Source organism: Hydractinia symbiolongicarpus, chromosome 2, assembly GCF_029227915.1.
Source record: "Hydractinia symbiolongicarpus strain clone_291-10 chromosome 2, HSymV2.1, whole genome shotgun sequence".
Classification (NCBI taxonomy): Eukaryota; Metazoa; Cnidaria; class Hydrozoa; order Anthoathecata; family Hydractiniidae; genus Hydractinia; species Hydractinia symbiolongicarpus.
In genome coordinates this window covers 31,861,427-31,875,169 of record NC_079876.1, presented here as the reverse complement: position 1 = coordinate 31,875,169, position 13,743 = coordinate 31,861,427, and the positions used below count along the sequence as shown (strand labels likewise).

The 13,743-nt window shown below is 48.9% G+C and overlaps 69 non-coding genes across 69 annotated transcripts; 59 read left to right on the top strand and 10 right to left on the bottom strand.

Moving 5' to 3' along the window:
• The first annotated feature begins 191 nt into the window (after window positions 1-191).
• On the top strand, window positions 192-273 carry Trnas-aga (transfer RNA serine (anticodon AGA)). The gene has a single exon. It is a non-coding gene; the product is annotated as a tRNA-Ser (tRNA).
• Window positions 274-370: 97 nt separating this feature from the next.
• On the top strand, window positions 371-442 carry Trnae-uuc (transfer RNA glutamic acid (anticodon UUC)). The gene has a single exon. It is a non-coding gene; the product is annotated as a tRNA-Glu (tRNA).
• Window positions 443-518: 76 nt separating this feature from the next.
• Trnac-gca (transfer RNA cysteine (anticodon GCA)) lies at window positions 519-590 on the top strand. The gene has a single exon. It is a non-coding gene; the product is annotated as a tRNA-Cys (tRNA).
• Window positions 591-826: 236 nt separating this feature from the next.
• Trnaf-gaa (transfer RNA phenylalanine (anticodon GAA)) lies at window positions 827-899 on the top strand. The gene has a single exon. It is a non-coding gene; the product is annotated as a tRNA-Phe (tRNA).
• A 137-nt stretch (window positions 900-1,036) lies between these two features.
• On the bottom strand, window positions 1,037-1,107 carry Trnag-gcc (transfer RNA glycine (anticodon GCC)). The gene has a single exon. It is a non-coding gene; the product is annotated as a tRNA-Gly (tRNA).
• A 116-nt stretch (window positions 1,108-1,223) lies between these two features.
• Window positions 1,224-1,296, top strand: Trnat-agu (transfer RNA threonine (anticodon AGU)). The gene has a single exon. It is a non-coding gene; the product is annotated as a tRNA-Thr (tRNA).
• Window positions 1,297-1,354: 58 nt separating this feature from the next.
• Trnas-aga (transfer RNA serine (anticodon AGA)) lies at window positions 1,355-1,436 on the top strand. The gene has a single exon. It is a non-coding gene; the product is annotated as a tRNA-Ser (tRNA).
• A 245-nt stretch (window positions 1,437-1,681) lies between these two features.
• Window positions 1,682-1,753, top strand: Trnac-gca (transfer RNA cysteine (anticodon GCA)). Its single transcript has one exon. It is a non-coding gene; the product is annotated as a tRNA-Cys (tRNA).
• Window positions 1,754-1,989: 236 nt separating this feature from the next.
• Window positions 1,990-2,062, top strand: Trnaf-gaa (transfer RNA phenylalanine (anticodon GAA)). The gene has a single exon. It is a non-coding gene; the product is annotated as a tRNA-Phe (tRNA).
• Window positions 2,063-2,199: 137 nt separating this feature from the next.
• Window positions 2,200-2,270, bottom strand: Trnag-gcc (transfer RNA glycine (anticodon GCC)). The gene has a single exon. It is a non-coding gene; the product is annotated as a tRNA-Gly (tRNA).
• Window positions 2,271-2,386: 116 nt separating this feature from the next.
• Trnat-agu (transfer RNA threonine (anticodon AGU)) lies at window positions 2,387-2,459 on the top strand. Its single transcript has one exon. It is a non-coding gene; the product is annotated as a tRNA-Thr (tRNA).
• A 58-nt stretch (window positions 2,460-2,517) lies between these two features.
• Window positions 2,518-2,599, top strand: Trnas-aga (transfer RNA serine (anticodon AGA)). The gene has a single exon. It is a non-coding gene; the product is annotated as a tRNA-Ser (tRNA).
• A 391-nt stretch (window positions 2,600-2,990) lies between these two features.
• Window positions 2,991-3,072, top strand: Trnas-uga (transfer RNA serine (anticodon UGA)). Its single transcript has one exon. It is a non-coding gene; the product is annotated as a tRNA-Ser (tRNA).
• An 80-nt stretch (window positions 3,073-3,152) lies between these two features.
• Window positions 3,153-3,225, top strand: Trnaf-gaa (transfer RNA phenylalanine (anticodon GAA)). Its single transcript has one exon. It is a non-coding gene; the product is annotated as a tRNA-Phe (tRNA).
• Window positions 3,226-3,362: 137 nt separating this feature from the next.
• Trnag-gcc (transfer RNA glycine (anticodon GCC)) lies at window positions 3,363-3,433 on the bottom strand. Its single transcript has one exon. It is a non-coding gene; the product is annotated as a tRNA-Gly (tRNA).
• A 116-nt stretch (window positions 3,434-3,549) lies between these two features.
• Window positions 3,550-3,622, top strand: Trnat-agu (transfer RNA threonine (anticodon AGU)). The gene has a single exon. It is a non-coding gene; the product is annotated as a tRNA-Thr (tRNA).
• Window positions 3,623-3,680: 58 nt separating this feature from the next.
• Window positions 3,681-3,762, top strand: Trnas-aga (transfer RNA serine (anticodon AGA)). Its single transcript has one exon. It is a non-coding gene; the product is annotated as a tRNA-Ser (tRNA).
• Window positions 3,763-3,859: 97 nt separating this feature from the next.
• Trnae-uuc (transfer RNA glutamic acid (anticodon UUC)) lies at window positions 3,860-3,931 on the top strand. The gene has a single exon. It is a non-coding gene; the product is annotated as a tRNA-Glu (tRNA).
• A 76-nt stretch (window positions 3,932-4,007) lies between these two features.
• Window positions 4,008-4,079, top strand: Trnac-gca (transfer RNA cysteine (anticodon GCA)). Its single transcript has one exon. It is a non-coding gene; the product is annotated as a tRNA-Cys (tRNA).
• Window positions 4,080-4,153: 74 nt separating this feature from the next.
• On the top strand, window positions 4,154-4,235 carry Trnas-uga (transfer RNA serine (anticodon UGA)). Its single transcript has one exon. It is a non-coding gene; the product is annotated as a tRNA-Ser (tRNA).
• An 80-nt stretch (window positions 4,236-4,315) lies between these two features.
• On the top strand, window positions 4,316-4,388 carry Trnaf-gaa (transfer RNA phenylalanine (anticodon GAA)). Its single transcript has one exon. It is a non-coding gene; the product is annotated as a tRNA-Phe (tRNA).
• A 137-nt stretch (window positions 4,389-4,525) lies between these two features.
• Window positions 4,526-4,596, bottom strand: Trnag-gcc (transfer RNA glycine (anticodon GCC)). The gene has a single exon. It is a non-coding gene; the product is annotated as a tRNA-Gly (tRNA).
• Window positions 4,597-4,712: 116 nt separating this feature from the next.
• On the top strand, window positions 4,713-4,785 carry Trnat-agu (transfer RNA threonine (anticodon AGU)). Its single transcript has one exon. It is a non-coding gene; the product is annotated as a tRNA-Thr (tRNA).
• A 58-nt stretch (window positions 4,786-4,843) lies between these two features.
• On the top strand, window positions 4,844-4,925 carry Trnas-aga (transfer RNA serine (anticodon AGA)). The gene has a single exon. It is a non-coding gene; the product is annotated as a tRNA-Ser (tRNA).
• A 97-nt stretch (window positions 4,926-5,022) lies between these two features.
• Trnae-uuc (transfer RNA glutamic acid (anticodon UUC)) lies at window positions 5,023-5,094 on the top strand. Its single transcript has one exon. It is a non-coding gene; the product is annotated as a tRNA-Glu (tRNA).
• A 222-nt stretch (window positions 5,095-5,316) lies between these two features.
• On the top strand, window positions 5,317-5,398 carry Trnas-uga (transfer RNA serine (anticodon UGA)). Its single transcript has one exon. It is a non-coding gene; the product is annotated as a tRNA-Ser (tRNA).
• Window positions 5,399-5,875: 477 nt separating this feature from the next.
• Window positions 5,876-5,948, top strand: Trnat-agu (transfer RNA threonine (anticodon AGU)). The gene has a single exon. It is a non-coding gene; the product is annotated as a tRNA-Thr (tRNA).
• A 58-nt stretch (window positions 5,949-6,006) lies between these two features.
• On the top strand, window positions 6,007-6,088 carry Trnas-aga (transfer RNA serine (anticodon AGA)). Its single transcript has one exon. It is a non-coding gene; the product is annotated as a tRNA-Ser (tRNA).
• A 97-nt stretch (window positions 6,089-6,185) lies between these two features.
• Trnae-uuc (transfer RNA glutamic acid (anticodon UUC)) lies at window positions 6,186-6,257 on the top strand. The gene has a single exon. It is a non-coding gene; the product is annotated as a tRNA-Glu (tRNA).
• Window positions 6,258-6,333: 76 nt separating this feature from the next.
• Window positions 6,334-6,405, top strand: Trnac-gca (transfer RNA cysteine (anticodon GCA)). The gene has a single exon. It is a non-coding gene; the product is annotated as a tRNA-Cys (tRNA).
• Window positions 6,406-6,479: 74 nt separating this feature from the next.
• Window positions 6,480-6,561, top strand: Trnas-uga (transfer RNA serine (anticodon UGA)). The gene has a single exon. It is a non-coding gene; the product is annotated as a tRNA-Ser (tRNA).
• A 290-nt stretch (window positions 6,562-6,851) lies between these two features.
• Trnag-gcc (transfer RNA glycine (anticodon GCC)) lies at window positions 6,852-6,922 on the bottom strand. The gene has a single exon. It is a non-coding gene; the product is annotated as a tRNA-Gly (tRNA).
• Window positions 6,923-7,038: 116 nt separating this feature from the next.
• Window positions 7,039-7,111, top strand: Trnat-agu (transfer RNA threonine (anticodon AGU)). Its single transcript has one exon. It is a non-coding gene; the product is annotated as a tRNA-Thr (tRNA).
• Window positions 7,112-7,169: 58 nt separating this feature from the next.
• Trnas-aga (transfer RNA serine (anticodon AGA)) lies at window positions 7,170-7,251 on the top strand. The gene has a single exon. It is a non-coding gene; the product is annotated as a tRNA-Ser (tRNA).
• Window positions 7,252-7,348: 97 nt separating this feature from the next.
• Window positions 7,349-7,420, top strand: Trnae-uuc (transfer RNA glutamic acid (anticodon UUC)). The gene has a single exon. It is a non-coding gene; the product is annotated as a tRNA-Glu (tRNA).
• Window positions 7,421-7,496: 76 nt separating this feature from the next.
• On the top strand, window positions 7,497-7,568 carry Trnac-gca (transfer RNA cysteine (anticodon GCA)). Its single transcript has one exon. It is a non-coding gene; the product is annotated as a tRNA-Cys (tRNA).
• Window positions 7,569-7,642: 74 nt separating this feature from the next.
• Trnas-uga (transfer RNA serine (anticodon UGA)) lies at window positions 7,643-7,724 on the top strand. The gene has a single exon. It is a non-coding gene; the product is annotated as a tRNA-Ser (tRNA).
• Window positions 7,725-7,804: 80 nt separating this feature from the next.
• Trnaf-gaa (transfer RNA phenylalanine (anticodon GAA)) lies at window positions 7,805-7,877 on the top strand. Its single transcript has one exon. It is a non-coding gene; the product is annotated as a tRNA-Phe (tRNA).
• Window positions 7,878-8,014: 137 nt separating this feature from the next.
• Window positions 8,015-8,085, bottom strand: Trnag-gcc (transfer RNA glycine (anticodon GCC)). The gene has a single exon. It is a non-coding gene; the product is annotated as a tRNA-Gly (tRNA).
• A 116-nt stretch (window positions 8,086-8,201) lies between these two features.
• On the top strand, window positions 8,202-8,274 carry Trnat-agu (transfer RNA threonine (anticodon AGU)). Its single transcript has one exon. It is a non-coding gene; the product is annotated as a tRNA-Thr (tRNA).
• Window positions 8,275-8,332: 58 nt separating this feature from the next.
• Trnas-aga (transfer RNA serine (anticodon AGA)) lies at window positions 8,333-8,414 on the top strand. Its single transcript has one exon. It is a non-coding gene; the product is annotated as a tRNA-Ser (tRNA).
• A 97-nt stretch (window positions 8,415-8,511) lies between these two features.
• Window positions 8,512-8,583, top strand: Trnae-uuc (transfer RNA glutamic acid (anticodon UUC)). The gene has a single exon. It is a non-coding gene; the product is annotated as a tRNA-Glu (tRNA).
• Window positions 8,584-8,659: 76 nt separating this feature from the next.
• Window positions 8,660-8,731, top strand: Trnac-gca (transfer RNA cysteine (anticodon GCA)). Its single transcript has one exon. It is a non-coding gene; the product is annotated as a tRNA-Cys (tRNA).
• Window positions 8,732-8,967: 236 nt separating this feature from the next.
• Trnaf-gaa (transfer RNA phenylalanine (anticodon GAA)) lies at window positions 8,968-9,040 on the top strand. Its single transcript has one exon. It is a non-coding gene; the product is annotated as a tRNA-Phe (tRNA).
• A 137-nt stretch (window positions 9,041-9,177) lies between these two features.
• Window positions 9,178-9,248, bottom strand: Trnag-gcc (transfer RNA glycine (anticodon GCC)). The gene has a single exon. It is a non-coding gene; the product is annotated as a tRNA-Gly (tRNA).
• Window positions 9,249-9,364: 116 nt separating this feature from the next.
• Trnat-agu (transfer RNA threonine (anticodon AGU)) lies at window positions 9,365-9,437 on the top strand. The gene has a single exon. It is a non-coding gene; the product is annotated as a tRNA-Thr (tRNA).
• A 58-nt stretch (window positions 9,438-9,495) lies between these two features.
• Trnas-aga (transfer RNA serine (anticodon AGA)) lies at window positions 9,496-9,577 on the top strand. Its single transcript has one exon. It is a non-coding gene; the product is annotated as a tRNA-Ser (tRNA).
• Window positions 9,578-9,674: 97 nt separating this feature from the next.
• Trnae-uuc (transfer RNA glutamic acid (anticodon UUC)) lies at window positions 9,675-9,746 on the top strand. The gene has a single exon. It is a non-coding gene; the product is annotated as a tRNA-Glu (tRNA).
• A 222-nt stretch (window positions 9,747-9,968) lies between these two features.
• Trnas-uga (transfer RNA serine (anticodon UGA)) lies at window positions 9,969-10,050 on the top strand. Its single transcript has one exon. It is a non-coding gene; the product is annotated as a tRNA-Ser (tRNA).
• Window positions 10,051-10,340: 290 nt separating this feature from the next.
• On the bottom strand, window positions 10,341-10,411 carry Trnag-gcc (transfer RNA glycine (anticodon GCC)). The gene has a single exon. It is a non-coding gene; the product is annotated as a tRNA-Gly (tRNA).
• Window positions 10,412-10,527: 116 nt separating this feature from the next.
• On the top strand, window positions 10,528-10,600 carry Trnat-agu (transfer RNA threonine (anticodon AGU)). The gene has a single exon. It is a non-coding gene; the product is annotated as a tRNA-Thr (tRNA).
• A 58-nt stretch (window positions 10,601-10,658) lies between these two features.
• Trnas-aga (transfer RNA serine (anticodon AGA)) lies at window positions 10,659-10,740 on the top strand. Its single transcript has one exon. It is a non-coding gene; the product is annotated as a tRNA-Ser (tRNA).
• Window positions 10,741-10,837: 97 nt separating this feature from the next.
• Window positions 10,838-10,909, top strand: Trnae-uuc (transfer RNA glutamic acid (anticodon UUC)). The gene has a single exon. It is a non-coding gene; the product is annotated as a tRNA-Glu (tRNA).
• Window positions 10,910-10,985: 76 nt separating this feature from the next.
• Window positions 10,986-11,057, top strand: Trnac-gca (transfer RNA cysteine (anticodon GCA)). The gene has a single exon. It is a non-coding gene; the product is annotated as a tRNA-Cys (tRNA).
• A 74-nt stretch (window positions 11,058-11,131) lies between these two features.
• Window positions 11,132-11,213, top strand: Trnas-uga (transfer RNA serine (anticodon UGA)). The gene has a single exon. It is a non-coding gene; the product is annotated as a tRNA-Ser (tRNA).
• Window positions 11,214-11,293: 80 nt separating this feature from the next.
• Window positions 11,294-11,366, top strand: Trnaf-gaa (transfer RNA phenylalanine (anticodon GAA)). Its single transcript has one exon. It is a non-coding gene; the product is annotated as a tRNA-Phe (tRNA).
• Window positions 11,367-11,503: 137 nt separating this feature from the next.
• On the bottom strand, window positions 11,504-11,574 carry Trnag-gcc (transfer RNA glycine (anticodon GCC)). The gene has a single exon. It is a non-coding gene; the product is annotated as a tRNA-Gly (tRNA).
• Window positions 11,575-11,690: 116 nt separating this feature from the next.
• On the top strand, window positions 11,691-11,763 carry Trnat-agu (transfer RNA threonine (anticodon AGU)). Its single transcript has one exon. It is a non-coding gene; the product is annotated as a tRNA-Thr (tRNA).
• A 58-nt stretch (window positions 11,764-11,821) lies between these two features.
• On the top strand, window positions 11,822-11,903 carry Trnas-aga (transfer RNA serine (anticodon AGA)). Its single transcript has one exon. It is a non-coding gene; the product is annotated as a tRNA-Ser (tRNA).
• Window positions 11,904-12,000: 97 nt separating this feature from the next.
• Trnae-uuc (transfer RNA glutamic acid (anticodon UUC)) lies at window positions 12,001-12,072 on the top strand. Its single transcript has one exon. It is a non-coding gene; the product is annotated as a tRNA-Glu (tRNA).
• A 76-nt stretch (window positions 12,073-12,148) lies between these two features.
• Window positions 12,149-12,220, top strand: Trnac-gca (transfer RNA cysteine (anticodon GCA)). The gene has a single exon. It is a non-coding gene; the product is annotated as a tRNA-Cys (tRNA).
• A 74-nt stretch (window positions 12,221-12,294) lies between these two features.
• Trnas-uga (transfer RNA serine (anticodon UGA)) lies at window positions 12,295-12,376 on the top strand. Its single transcript has one exon. It is a non-coding gene; the product is annotated as a tRNA-Ser (tRNA).
• An 80-nt stretch (window positions 12,377-12,456) lies between these two features.
• Window positions 12,457-12,529, top strand: Trnaf-gaa (transfer RNA phenylalanine (anticodon GAA)). The gene has a single exon. It is a non-coding gene; the product is annotated as a tRNA-Phe (tRNA).
• Window positions 12,530-12,666: 137 nt separating this feature from the next.
• Trnag-gcc (transfer RNA glycine (anticodon GCC)) lies at window positions 12,667-12,737 on the bottom strand. Its single transcript has one exon. It is a non-coding gene; the product is annotated as a tRNA-Gly (tRNA).
• Window positions 12,738-12,853: 116 nt separating this feature from the next.
• Window positions 12,854-12,926, top strand: Trnat-agu (transfer RNA threonine (anticodon AGU)). Its single transcript has one exon. It is a non-coding gene; the product is annotated as a tRNA-Thr (tRNA).
• A 58-nt stretch (window positions 12,927-12,984) lies between these two features.
• On the top strand, window positions 12,985-13,066 carry Trnas-aga (transfer RNA serine (anticodon AGA)). The gene has a single exon. It is a non-coding gene; the product is annotated as a tRNA-Ser (tRNA).
• A 97-nt stretch (window positions 13,067-13,163) lies between these two features.
• Trnae-uuc (transfer RNA glutamic acid (anticodon UUC)) lies at window positions 13,164-13,235 on the top strand. The gene has a single exon. It is a non-coding gene; the product is annotated as a tRNA-Glu (tRNA).
• A 76-nt stretch (window positions 13,236-13,311) lies between these two features.
• Window positions 13,312-13,383, top strand: Trnac-gca (transfer RNA cysteine (anticodon GCA)). Its single transcript has one exon. It is a non-coding gene; the product is annotated as a tRNA-Cys (tRNA).
• Window positions 13,384-13,457: 74 nt separating this feature from the next.
• On the top strand, window positions 13,458-13,539 carry Trnas-uga (transfer RNA serine (anticodon UGA)). The gene has a single exon. It is a non-coding gene; the product is annotated as a tRNA-Ser (tRNA).
• The last annotated feature ends 204 nt before the right edge of the window (window positions 13,540-13,743 follow it).

Here is a 13,743-nt window from a genome sequence, read left to right as displayed (position 1 = left end):
GTAGCCTTAACGGCATTTCAGACGTGTGATATTGAGATTTTCAAAATCTCCCAACAGGCAGGCGCTGTGGCTTAGCGGTTAAAGCTCCTGTCTAGTAAACAGGAGATCCCCGGTTCAAATCCGGGAAGTGCCTTTAGCAGTAATGTTGTGCTTTCTGGTCGGCCTTGTGGCAATGGCCAGCGGTTTGTCAGGCTGCGATGGCCGAGTGGTTAAGGCGTTTGACTAGAAATCAAATGGGATCTTCCCGCGTAGGTTCGAATCCTACTCGCAGCGGACGCAAAAAGGTGTTTTTGACACGAACAGAAAGACAGAGCTAGTTCAAATTGTCAGAAAAAGCATGACATCTAAATTACTTAGTGGTGCGAATGTGTCCCGCATGGTCTAGTGGTTAGGATTTCTGGTTTTCACCCAGGCGGCCCGGGTTCGATTCCCGGTGCGGGAAGTGTACATTTTTTAAGTTAAGTTGCTCTCTCACGCGTTGATGTTATATACCCTGTGCGTGGATTCCGGCCTTGGCTGGGGATATAGCTCAGTGGTAGAGCATTCGACTGCAGATCGAGAGGTCCCTGGTTCAAACCCGGGTGTCCCCTACTAGTTGGCTTTTTGTCCTCTTCGGCACCTGAGTGGTGAGCTGGTGAATTATTCTGGTTACCCAGCAATTTCTGCTGTGATGGCCGAGTGGTTAAGGCGTTAGACTTGAAATCTAATGGGATCTTCCCGCGTAGGTTCGAACCCTACTCGCAGCGAATCTTCAAACATTCTTTTTGATCTGGTCAAGTGTCTATCACAACGTACAGACCTTTGCCATGTGATAGAATTGATCATGGCCGAGATAGCTCAGTTGGGAGAGCGTCAGACTGAAGATCTGAAGGTCCCTGGTTCAATCCCGGGTCTCGGCATTTTATCACTGCCCAGCAGGGCGGTTTGAGGTGGTGAATGCAAGCAGCCGTAGCACTTTTCCTCAGCTATGTTTTTTTATTTATTTTCCTTCCTTTCTTTTTTACGGAGGGTATTTTCTGGTGTAGGTAAAACACGATGCATTGGCGGGGAATCGAACCCCGGTCTCCCGCGTGGCAGGCGAGAATTCTACCACTGAACCACCAATGCGTTACTACTCATTTCCAAAATTTTTGAGTGACAGTGTATCACGTCCCGGTGTGTTAGTAGCCTTAACGGCATTTCAGACGTGTGATATTGAGATTTTCAAAATCTCCCAACAGGCAGGCGCTGTGGCTTAGCGGTTAAAGCGCCTGTCTAGTAAACAGGAGATCCCCGGTTCAAATCCGGGCAGTGCCTTTAGCAGTAATGTTGTGCTTTCTGGTCGGCCTTGTGGCAATGGCCAGCGGTTTGTCAGGCTGCGATGGCCGAGTGGTTAAGGCGTTTGACTAGAAATCAAATGGGATCTTCCCGCGTAGGTTCGAATCCTACTCGCAGCGGACGCAAAAAGGTGTTTTTGACACGAACAGAAAGACAGAGCTAGTTCAAATTGTCAGAAAAAGCATGACATCTAAATTACTTAGTGGTGCGAATGTGTCCCGCATGTTCTAGTGGTTAGGATTTCTGGTTTTCACCCAGGCGGCCCGGGTTCGATTCCCGGTGCGGGAAGTGTACATTTTTTAAGTTAAGTTGCTCTCTCACGCGTTGATGTTATATACCCTGTGCGTGGATTCCGGCCTTGGCTGGGGATATAGCTCAGTGGTAGAGCATTCGACTGCAGATCGAGAGGTCCCTGGTTCAAACCCGGGTGTCCCCTACTAGTTGGCTTTTTGTCCTCTTCGGCACCTGAGTGGTGAGCTGGTGAATTATTCTGGTTACCCAGCAATTTCTGCTGTGATGGCCGAGTGGTTAAGGCGTTAGACTTGAAATCTAATGGGATCTTCCCGCGTAGGTTCGAACCCTACTCGCAGCGAATCTTCAAACATTCTTTTTGATCTGGTCAAGTGTCTATCACAACGTACAGACCTTTGCCATGTGATAGAATTGATCATGGCCGAGATAGCTCAGTTGGGAGAGCGTCAGACTGAAGATCTGAAGGTCCCTGGTTCAATCCCGGGTCTCGGCATTTTATCACTGCCCAGCAGGGCGGTTTGAGGTGGTGAATGCAAGCAGCCGTAGCACTTTTCCTCAGCTATGTTTTTTTATTTATTTTCCTTCCTTTCTTTTTTACGGAGGGTATTTTCTGGTGTAGGTAAAACACGATGCATTGGCGGGGAATCGAACCCCGGTCTCCCGCGTGGCAGGCGAGAATTCTACCACTGAACCACCAATGCGTTACTACTCATTTCCAAAATTTTTGAGTGACAGTGTATCACGTCCCGGTGTGTTAGTAGCCTTAACGGCATTTCAGACGTGTGATATTGAGATTTTCAAAATCTCCCAACAGGCAGGCGCTGTGGCTTAGCGGTTAAAGCGCCTGTCTAGTAAACAGGAGATCCCCGGTTCAAATCCGGGCAGTGCCTTTAGCAGTAATGTTGTGCTTTCTGGTCGGCCTTGTGGCAATGGCCAGCGGTTTGTCAGGCTGCGATGGCCGAGTGGTTAAGGCGTTTGACTAGAAATCAAATGGGATCTTCCCGCGTAGGTTCGAATCCTACTCGCAGCGGACGCAAAAAGGTGTTTTTGACACGAACAGAAAGACAGAGCTAGTTCAAATTGTCAGAAAAAGCATGACATCTAAATTACTTAGTGGTGCGAATGTGTCCCGCATGTTCTAGTGGTTAGGATTTCTGGTTTTCACCCAGGCGGCCCGGGTTCGATTCCCGGTGCGGGAAGTGTACATTTTTTAAGTTAAGTTGCTCTCTCACGCGTTGATGTTATATACCCTGTGCGTGGATTCCGTCCTTGGCTGGGGATATAGCTCAGTGGTAGAGCATTCGACTGCAGATTGAGAGGTCCCTGGTTCAAACCCGGGTGTCCCCTACTAGTTGGCTTTTTGTCCTCTTCGGCACCTGAGTGGTGAGCTGGTGAATTATTCTGGTTACCCAGCAATTTCTGCTGCGATGGCCGAGTGGTTAAGGCGTTAGACTTGAAATCTAATGGGATCTTCCCGCGTAGGTTCGAACCCTACTCGCAGCGAATCTTCAAACATTCTTTTTGATCTGGTCAAGTGTCTATCACAACGTACAGACCTTCGCCATGTGATAGAATTGATCATGGCCGAGATAGCTCAGTTGGGAGAGCGTCAGACTGAAGATCTGAAGGTCCCTGGTTCAATCCCGGGTCTCGGCATTTTATCACTGCCCAGCAGGGCGGTTTGAGGTGGTGAATGCAAGCAGCCGTAGCACTTTTCCTCAGCTATGTTTTTTTATTTATTTTCCTTCCTTTCTTTTTTACGGAGGGTATTTTCTGGTGTAGGTAAAACACGATGCATTGGCGGGGAATCGAACCCCGGTCTCCCGCGTGGCAGGCGAGAATTCTACCACTGAACCACCAATGCGTTACTACTCATTTCCAAAATTTCCGAGTGACAGTGTATCACGTCCCGGTGTGTTAGTAGCCTTAACGGCATTTCAGACGTGTGATATTGAGATTTTCAAAATCTCCCAACAGGCAGGCGCTGTGGCTTAGCGGTTAAAGCGCCTGTCTAGTAAACAGGAGATCCCCGGTTCAAATCCGGGCAGTGCCTTTAGCAGTAATGTTGTGCTTTCTGGTCGGCCTTGTGGCAATGGCCAGCGGTTTGTCAGGCTGCGATGGCCGAGTGGTTAAGGCGTTTGACTAGAAATCAAATGGGATCTTCCCGCGTAGGTTCGAATCCTACTCGCAGCGGACGCAAAAAGGTGTTTTTGACACGAACAGAAAGACAGAGCTAGTTCAAATTGTCAGAAAAAGCATGACATCTAAATTACTTAGTGGTGCGAATGTGTCCCGCATGGTCTAGTGGTTAGGACTTCTGGTTTTCACCCAGGCGGCCCGGGTTCGATTCCCGGTGCGGGAAGTGTACATTTTTTAAGTTAAGTTGCTCTCTCACGCGTTGATGTTATATACCCTGTGCGTGGATTCCGTCCTTGGCTGGGGATATAGCTCAGTGGTAGAGCATTCGACTGCAGATCGAGAGGTCCCTGGTTCAAACCCGGGTGTCCCCTACTAGTTGGCTTTTTGTCCTCTTCGGCACCTGAGTGGTGAGCTGGTGAATTATTCTGGTTACCCAGCAATTTCTGCTGCGATGGCCGAGTGGTTAAGGCGTTAGACTTGAAATCTAATGGGATCTTCCCGCGTAGGTTCGAACCCTACTCGCAGCGAATCTTCAAACATTCTTTTTGATCTGGTCAAGTGTCTATCACAACGTACAGACCTTTGCCATGTGATAGAATTGATCATGGCCGAGATAGCTCAGTTGGGAGAGCGTCAGACTGAAGATCTGAAGGTCCCTGGTTCAATCCCGGGTCTCGGCATTTTATCACTGCCCAGCAGGGCGGTTTGAGGTGGTGAATGCAAGCAGCCGTAGCACTTTTCCTCAGCTATGTTTTTTTATTTATTTTCCTTCCTTTCTTTTTTACGGAGGGTATTTTCTGGTGTAGGTAAAACACGATGCATTGGCGGGGAATCGAACCCCGGTCTCCCGCGTGGCAGGCGAGAATTCTACCACTGAACCACCAATGCGTTACTACTCATTTCCAAAATTTCCGAGTGACAGTGTATCACGTCCCGGTGTGTTAGTAGCCTTAACGGCATTTCAGACGTGTGATATTGAGATTTTCAAAATCTCCCAACAGGCAGGCGCTGTGGCTTAGCGGTTAAAGCGCCTGTCTAGTAAACAGGAGATCCCCGGTTCAAATCCGGGCAGTGCCTTTAGCAGTAATGTTGTGCTTTCTGGTCGGCCTTGTGGCAATGGCCAGCGGTTTGTCAGGCTGCGATGGCCGAGTGGTTAAGGCGTTTGACTAGAAATCAAATGGGATCTTCCCGCGTAGGTTCGAATCCTACTCGCAGCGGACGCAAAAAGGTGTTTTTGACACGAACAGAAAGACAGAGCTAGTTCAAATTGTCAGAAAAAGCATGACATCTAAATTACTTAGTGGTGCGAATGTGTCCCGCATGGTCTAGTGGTTAGGATTTCTGGTTTTCACCCAGGCGGCCCGGGTTCGATTCCCGGTGCGGGAAGTGTACATTTTTTAAGTTAAGTTGCTCTCTCACGCGTTGATGTTATATACCCTGTGCGTGGATTCCGTCCTTGGCTGGGGATATAGCTCAGTGGTAGAGCATTCGACTGCAGATCGAGAGGTCCCTGGTTAAAACCCGGGTGTCCCCTACTAGTTGGCTTTTTGTCCTCTTCGGCACCTGAGTGGTGAGCGGGTGAATTATTCTGGTTACCCAGCAATTTCTGCTGCGATGGCCGAGTGGTTAAGGCGTTAGACTTGAAATCTAATGGGATCTTCCCGCGTAGGTTCGAACCCTACTCGCAGCGAATCTTCAAACATTCTTTTTGATCTGGTCAAGTGTCTATCACAACGTACAGACCTTTGCCATGTGATAGAATTGATCATGGCCGAGATAGCTCAGTTGGGAGAGCGTCAGACTGAAGATCTGAAGGTCCCTGGTTCAATCCCGGCTCTCGGCATTTTATCACTGCCCAGCAGGGCGGTTTGAGGTGGTGAATGCAAGCAGCCGTAGCACTTTTCCTCAGCTATGTTTTTTTATTTATTTTCCTTCCTTTCTTTTTTACGGAGGGTATTTTCTGGTGTAGGTAAAACACGATGCATTGGCGGGGAATCGAACCCCGGTCTCCCGCGTGGCAGGCGAGAATTCTACCATTGAACCACCAATGCGTTACTACTCATTTCCAAAATTTCCGAGTGACAGTGTATCACGTCCCGGTGTGTTAGTAGCCTTAACGGCATTTCAGACGTGTGATATTGAGATTTTCAAAATCTCCCAACAGGCAGGCGCTGTGGCTTAGCGGTTAAAGCGCCTGTCTAGTAAACAGGAGATCCCCGGTTCAAATCCGGGCAGTGCCTTTAGCAGTAATGTTGTGCTTTCTGGTCGGCCTTGTGGCAATGGCCAGCGGTTTGTCAGGCTGCGATGGCCGAGTGGTTAAGGCGTTTGACTAGAAATCAAATGGGATCTTCCCGCGTAGGTTCGAATCCTACTCGCAGCGGACGCAAAAAGGTGTTTTTGACACGAACAGAAAGACAGAGCTAGTTCAAATTGTCAGAAAAAGCATGACATCTAAATTACTTAGTGGTGCGAATGTGTCCCGCATGGTCTAGTGGTTAGGATTTCTGGTTTTCACCCAGGCGGCCCGGGTTCGATTCCCGGTGCGGGAAGTGTACATTTTTTAAGTTAAGTTGCTCTCTCACGCGTTGATGTTATATACCCTGTGCGTGGATTCCGTCCTTGGCTGGGGATATAGCTCAGTGGTAGAGCATTCGACTGCAGATCGAGAGGTCCCTGGTTCAAACCCGGGTGTCCCCTACTAGTTGGCTTTTTGTCCTCTTCGGCACCTGAGTGGTGAGCTGGTGAATTATTCTGGTTACCCAGCAATTTCTGCTGCGATGGCCGAGTGGTTAAGGCGTTAGACTTGAAATCTAATGGGATCTTCCCGCGTAGGTTCGAACCCTACTCGCAGCGAATCTTCAAACATTCTTTTTGATCTGGTCAAGTGTCTATCACAACGTACAGACATTTGCCATGTGATAGAATTGATCATGGCCGAGATAGCTCAGTTGGGAGAGCGTCAGACTGAAGATCTGAAGGTCCCTGGTTCAATCCCGGGTTTCGGCATTTTATCACTGCCCAGCAGGGCGGTTTGAGGTGGTGAATGCAAGCAGCCGTAGCACTTTTCCTCAGCTATGTTTTTTTATTTATTTTCCTTCCTTTCTTTTTTACGGAGGGTATTTTCTGGTGTAGGTAAAACACGATGCATTGGCGGGGAATCGAACCCCGGTCTCCCGCGTGGCAGGCGAGAATTCTACCACTGAACCACCAATGCGTTACTACTCATTTCCAAAATTTCCGAGTGACAGTGTATCACGTCCCGGTGTGTTAGTAGCCTTAACGGCATTTCAGACGTGTGATATTGAGATTTTCAAAATCTCCCAACAGGCAGGCGCTGTGGCTTAGCGGTTAAAGCGCCTGTCTAGTAAACAGGAGATCCCCGGTTCAAATCCGGGCAGTGCCTTTAGCAGTAATGTTGTGCTTTCTGGTCGGCCTTGTGGCAATGGCCAGCGGTTTGTCAGGCTGCGATGGCCGAGTGGTTAAGGCGTTTGACTAGAAATCAAATGGGATCTTCCCGCGTAGGTTCGAATCCTACTCGCAGCGGACGCAAAAAGGTGTTTTCGACACGAACAGAAAGACAGAGCTAGTTCAAATTGTCAGAAAAAGCATGACATCTAAATTACTTAGTGGTGCGAATGTGTCCCGCATGGTCTAGTGGTTAGGATTTCTGGTTTTCACCCAGGCGGCCCGGGTTCGATTCCCGGTGCGGGAAGTGTACATTTTTTAAGTTAAGTTGCTCTCTCACGCGTTGATGTTATATACCCTGTGCGTGGATTCCGTCCTTGGCTGGGGATATAGCTCAGTGGTAGAGCATTCGACTGCAGATCGAGAGGTCCCTGGTTCAAACCCGGGTGTCCCCTACTAGTTGGCTTTTTGTCCTCTTCGGCACCTGAGTGGTGAGCTGGTGAATTATTCTGGTTACCCAGCAATTTCTGCTGCGATGGCCGAGTGGTTAAGGCGTTAGACTTGAAATCTAATGGGATCTTCCCGCGTAGGTTCGAACCCTACTCGCAGCGAATCTTCAAACATTCTTTTTGATTTGGTCAAGTGTCTATCACAACGTACAGACCTTTGCCATGTGATAGAATTAATCATGGCCGAGATAGCTCAGTTGGGAGAGCGTCAGACTGAAGATCTGAAGGTCCCTGGTTCAATCCCGGGTCTCGGCATTTTATCACTGCCCAGCAGGGCGGTTTGAGGTGGTGAATGCAAGCAGCCGTAGCACTTTTCCTCAGCTATGTTTTTTTATTTATTTTCCTTCCTTTCTTTTTTACGGAGGGTATTTTCTGGTGTAGGTAAAACACGATGCATTGGCGGGGAATCGAACCCCGGTCTCCCGCGTGGCAGGCGAGAATTCTACCACTGAACCACCAATGCGTTACTACTCATTTCCAAAATTTCCGAGTGACAGTGTATCACGTCCCGGTGTGTTAGTAGCCTTAACGGCATTTCAGACGTGTGATATTGAGATTTTCAAAATCTCCCAACAGGCAGGCGCTGTGGCTTAGCGGTTAAAGCGCCTGTCTAGTAAACAGGAGATCCCCGGTTCAAATCCGGGCAGTGCCTTTAGCAGTAATGTTGTGCTTTCTGGTCGGCCTTGTGGCAATGGCCAGCGGTTTGTCAGGCTGCGATGGCCGAGTGGTTAAGGCGTTTGACTAGAAATCAAATGGGATCTTCCCGCGTAGGTTCGAATCCTACTCGCAGCGGACGCAAAAAGGTGTTTTTGACACGAACAGAAAGACAGAGCTAGTTCAAATTGTCAGAAAAAGCATGACATCTAAATTACTTAGTGGTGCGAATGTGTCCCGCATGGTCTAGTGGTTAGGATTTCTGGTTTTCACCCAGGCGGCCCGGGTTCGATTCCCGGTGCGGGAAGTGTACATTTTTTAAGTTAAGTTGCTCTCTCACGCGTTGATGTTATATACCCTGTGCGTGGATTCCGTCCTTGGCTGGGGATATAGCTCAGTGGTAGAGCATTCGACTGCAGATCGAGAGGTCCCTGGTTCAAACCCGGGTGTCCCCTACTAGTTGGCTTTTTGTCCTCTTCGGCACCTGAGTGGTGAGCTGGTGAATTATTCTGGTTACCCAGCAATTTCTGCTGCGATGGCCGAGTGGTTAAGGCGTTAGACTTGAAATCTAATGGGATCTTCCCGCGTAGGTTCGAACCCTACTTGCAGCGAATCTTCAAACATTCTTTTTGATCTGGTCAAGTGTCTATCACAACGTACAGACCTTTGCCATGTGATAGAATTGATCATGGCCGAGATAGCTCAGTTGGGAGAGCGTCAGACTGAAGATCTGAAGGTCCCTGGTTCAATCCCGGGTCTCGGCATTTTATCACTGCCCAGCAGGGCGGTTTGAGGTGGTGAATGCAAGCAGCCGTAGCACTTTTCCTCAGCTATGTTTTTTTATTTATTTTCCTTCCTTTCTTTTTTACGGAGGGTATTTTCTGGTGTAGGTAAAACACGATGCATTGGCGGGGAATCGAACCCCGGTCTCCCGCGTGGCAGGCGAGAATTCTACCACTGAACCACCAATGCGTTACTACTCATTTCCAAAATTTCCGAGTGACAGTGTATCACGTCCCGGTGTGTTAGTAGCCTTAACGGCATTTCAGACGTGTGATATTGAGATTTTCAAAATCTCCCAACAGGCAGGCGCTGTGGCTTAGCGGTTAAAGCGCCTGTCTAGTAAACAGGAGATCCCCGGTTCAAATCCGGGCAGTGCCTTTAGCAGTAATGTTGTGCTTTCTGGTCGGCCTTGTGGCAATGGCCAGCGGTTTGTCAGGCTGCGATGGCCGAGTGGTTAAGGCGTTTGACTAGAAATCAAATGGGATCTTCCCGCGTAGGTTCGAATCCTACTCGCAGCGGACGCAAAAAGGTGTTTTTGACACGAACAGAAAGACAGAGCTAGTTCAAATTGTCAGAAAAAGCATGACATCTAAATTACTTAGTGGTGCGAATGTGTCCCGCATGGTCTAGTGGTTAGGATTTCTGGTTTTCACCCAGGCGGCCCGGGTTCGATTCCCGGTGCGGGAAGTGTACATTTTTTAAGTTAAGTTGCTCTCTCACGCGTTGATGTTATATACCCTGTGCGTGGATTCCGTCCTTGGCTGGGGATATAGCTCAGTGGTAGAGCATTCGACTGCAGATCGAGAGGTCCCTGGTTCAAACCAGGGTGTCCCCTACTAGTTGGCTTTTTGTCCTCTTCGGCACCTGAGTGGTGAGCGGGTGAATTATTCTGGTTACCCAGCAATTTCTGCTGCGATGGCCGAGTGGTTAAGGCGTTAGACTTGAAATCTAATGGGATCTTCCCGCGTAGGTTCGAACCCTACTCGCAGCGAATCTTCAAACATTCTTTTTGATCTGGTCAAGTGTCTATCACAACGTACAGACCTTTGCCATGTGATAGAATTGATCATGGCCGAGATAGCTCAGTTGGGAGAGCGTCAGACTGAAGATCTGAAGGTCCCTGGTTCAATCCCGGCTCTCGGCATTTTATCACTGCCCAGCAGGGCGGTTTGAGGTGGTGAATGCAAGCAGCCGTAGCACTTTTCCTCAGCTATGTTTTTTTATTTATTTTCCTTCCTTTCTTTTTTACGGAGGGTATTTTCTGGTGTAGGTAAAACACGATGCATTGGCGGGGAATCGAACCCCGGTCTCCCGCGTGGCAGGCGAGAATTCTACCACTGAACCACCAATGCGTTACTACTCATTTCCAAAATTTCCGAGTGACAGTGTATCACGTCCCGGTGTGTTAGTAGCCTTAACGGCATTTCAGACGTGTGATATTGAGATTTTCAAAATCTCCCAACAGGCAGGCGCTGTGGCTTAGCGGTTAAAGCGCCTGTCTAGTAAACAGGAGATCCCCGGTTCAAATCCGGGCAGTGCCTTTAGCAGTAATGTTGTGCTTTCTGGTCGGCCTTGTGGCAATGGCCAGCGGTTTGTCAGGCTGCGATGGCCGAGTGGTTAAGGCGTTTGACTAGAAATCAAATGGGATCTTCCCGCGTAGGTTCGAATCCTACTCGCAGCGGACGCAAAAAGGTGTTTTTGACACGAACAGAAAGACAGAGCTAGTTCAAATTGTCAGAAAAAGCATGACATCTAAATTACTTAGTGGTGCGAATGTGTCCCGCATGGTCTAGTGGTTAGGATTTCTGGTTTTCACCCAGGCGGCCCGGGTTCGATTCCCGGTGCGGGAAGTGTACATTTTTTAAGTTAAGTTGCTCTCTCACGCGTTGATGTTATATACCCTGTGCGTGGATTCCGTCCTTGGCTGGGGATATAGCTCAGTGGTAGAGCATTCGACTGCAGATCGAGAGGTCCCTGGTTCAAACCCGGGTGTCCCCTACTAGTTGGCTTTTTGTCCTCTTCGGCACCTGAGTGGTGAGCTGGTGAATTATTCTGGTTACCCAGCAATTTCTGCTGCGATGGCCGAGTGGTTAAGGCGTTAGACTTGAAATCTAATGGGATCTTCCCGCGTAGGTTCGAACCCTACTCGCAGCGAATCTTCAAACATTCTTTTTGATCTGGTCAAGTGTCTATCACAACGTACAGACATTTGCCATGTGATAGAATTGATCATGGCCGAGATAGCTCAGTTGGGAGAGCGTCAGACTGAAGATCTGAAGGTCCCTGGTTCAATCCCGGGTCTCGGCATTTTATCACTGCCCAGCAGGGCGGTTTGAGGTGGTGAATGCAAGCAGCCGTAGCACTTTTCCTCAGCTATGTTTTTTTATTTATTTTCCTTCCTTTCTTTTTTACGGAGGGTATTTTCTGGTGTAGGTAAAACACGATGCATTGGCGGGGAATCGAACCCCGGTCTCCCGCGTGGCAGGCGAGAATTCTACCACTGAACCACCAATGCGTTACTACTCATTTCCAAAATTTCCGAGTGACAGTGTATCACGTCCCGGTGTGTTAGTAGCCTTAACGGCATTTCAGACGTGTGATATTGAGATTTTCAAAATCTCCCAACAGGCAGGCGCTGTGGCTTAGCGGTTAAAGCGCCTGTCTAGTAAACAGGAGATCCCCGGTTCAAATCCGGGCAGTGCCTTTAGCAGTAATGTTGTGCTTTCTGGTCGGCCTTGTGGCAATGGCCAGCGGTTTGTCAGGCTGCGATGGCCGAGTGGTTAAGGCGTTTGACTAGAAATCAAATGGGATCTTCCCGCGTAGGTTCGAATCCTACTCGCAGCGGACGCAAAAAGGTGTTTTCGACACGAACAGAAAGACAGAGCTAGTTCAAATTGTCAGAAAAAGCATGACATCTAAATTACTTAGTGGTGCGAATGTGTCCCGCATGGTCTAGTGGTTAGGATTTCTGGTTTTCACCCAGGCGGCCCGGGTTCGATTCCCGGTGCGGGAAGTGTACATTTTTTAAGTTAAGTTGCTCTCTCACGCGTTGATGTTATATACCCTGTGCGTGGATTCCGTCCTTGGCTGGGGATATAGCTCAGTGGTAGAGCATTCGACTGCAGATCGAGAGGTCCCTGGTTCAAACCCGGGTGTCCCCTACTAGTTGGCTTTTTGTCCTCTTCGGCACCTGAGTGGTGAGCTGGTGAATTATTCTGGTTACCCAGCAATTTCTGCTGCGATGGCCGAGTGGTTAAGGCGTTAGACTTGAAATCTAATGGGATCTTCCCGCGTAGGTTCGAACCCTACTCGCAGCGAATCTTCAAACATTCTTTTTGATTTGGTCAAGTGTCTATCACAACGTACAGACCTTTGCCATGTGATAGAATTAATCATGGCCGAGATAGCTCAGTTGGGAGAGCGTCAGACTGAAGATCTGAAGGTCCCTGGTTCAATCCCGGGTCTCGGCATTTTATCACTGCCCAGCAGGGCGGTTTGAGGTGGTGAATGCAAGCAGCCGTAGCACTTTTCCTCAGCTATGTTTTTTTATTTATTTTCCTTCCTTTCTTTTTTACGGAGGGTATTTTCTGGTGTAGGTAAAACACGATGCATTGGCGGGGAATCGAACCCCGGTCTCCCGCGTGGCAGGCGAGAATTCTACCACTGAACCACCAATGCGTTACTACTCATTTCCAAAATTTCCGAGTGACAGTGTATCACGTCCCGGTGTGTTAGTAGCCTTAACGGCATTTCAGACGTGTGATATTGAGATTTTCAAAATCTCCCAACAGGCAGGCGCTGTGGCTTAGCGGTTAAAGCGCCTGTCTAGTAAACAGGAGATCCCCGGTTCAAATCCGGGCAGTGCCTTTAGCAGTAATGTTGTGCTTTCTGGTCGGCCTTGTGGCAATGGCCAGCGGTTTGTCAGGCTGCGATGGCCGAGTGGTTAAGGCGTTTGACTAGAAATCAAATGGGATCTTCCCGCGTAGGTTCGAATCCTACTCGCAGCGGACGCAAAAAGGTGTTTTCGACACGAACAGAAAGACAGAGCTAGTTCAAATTGTCAGAAAAAGCATGACATCTAAATTACTTAGTGGTGCGAATGTGTCCCGCATGGTCTAGTGGTTAGGATTTCTGGTTTTCACCCAGGCGGCCCGGGTTCGATTCCCGGTGCGGGAAGTGTACATTTTTTAAGTTAAGTTGCTCTCTCACGCGTTGATGTTATATACCCTGTGCGTGGATTCCGTCCTTGGCTGGGGATATAGCTCAGTGGTAGAGCATTCGACTGCAGATCGAGAGGTCCCTGGTTCAAACCCGGGTGTCCCCTACTAGTTGGCTTTTTGTCCTCTTCGGCACCTGAGTGGTGAGCTGGTGAATTATTCTGGTTACCCAGCAATTTCTGCTGCGATGGCCGAGTGGTTAAGGCGTTAGACTTGAAATCTAATGGGATCTTCCCGCGTAGGTTCGAATCCTACTCGCAGCGAATCTTCAAACATTCTTTTTGATCTGGTCAAGTGTCTATCACAACGTACAGACCTTTGCCATGTGATAGAATTGATCATGGCCGAGATAGCTCAGTTGGGAGAGCGTCAGACTGAAGATCTGAAGGTCCCTGGTTCAATCCCGGCTCTCGGCATTTTATCACTGCCCACCAGGGCGGTTTGAGGTGGTGAATGCAAGCAGCCGT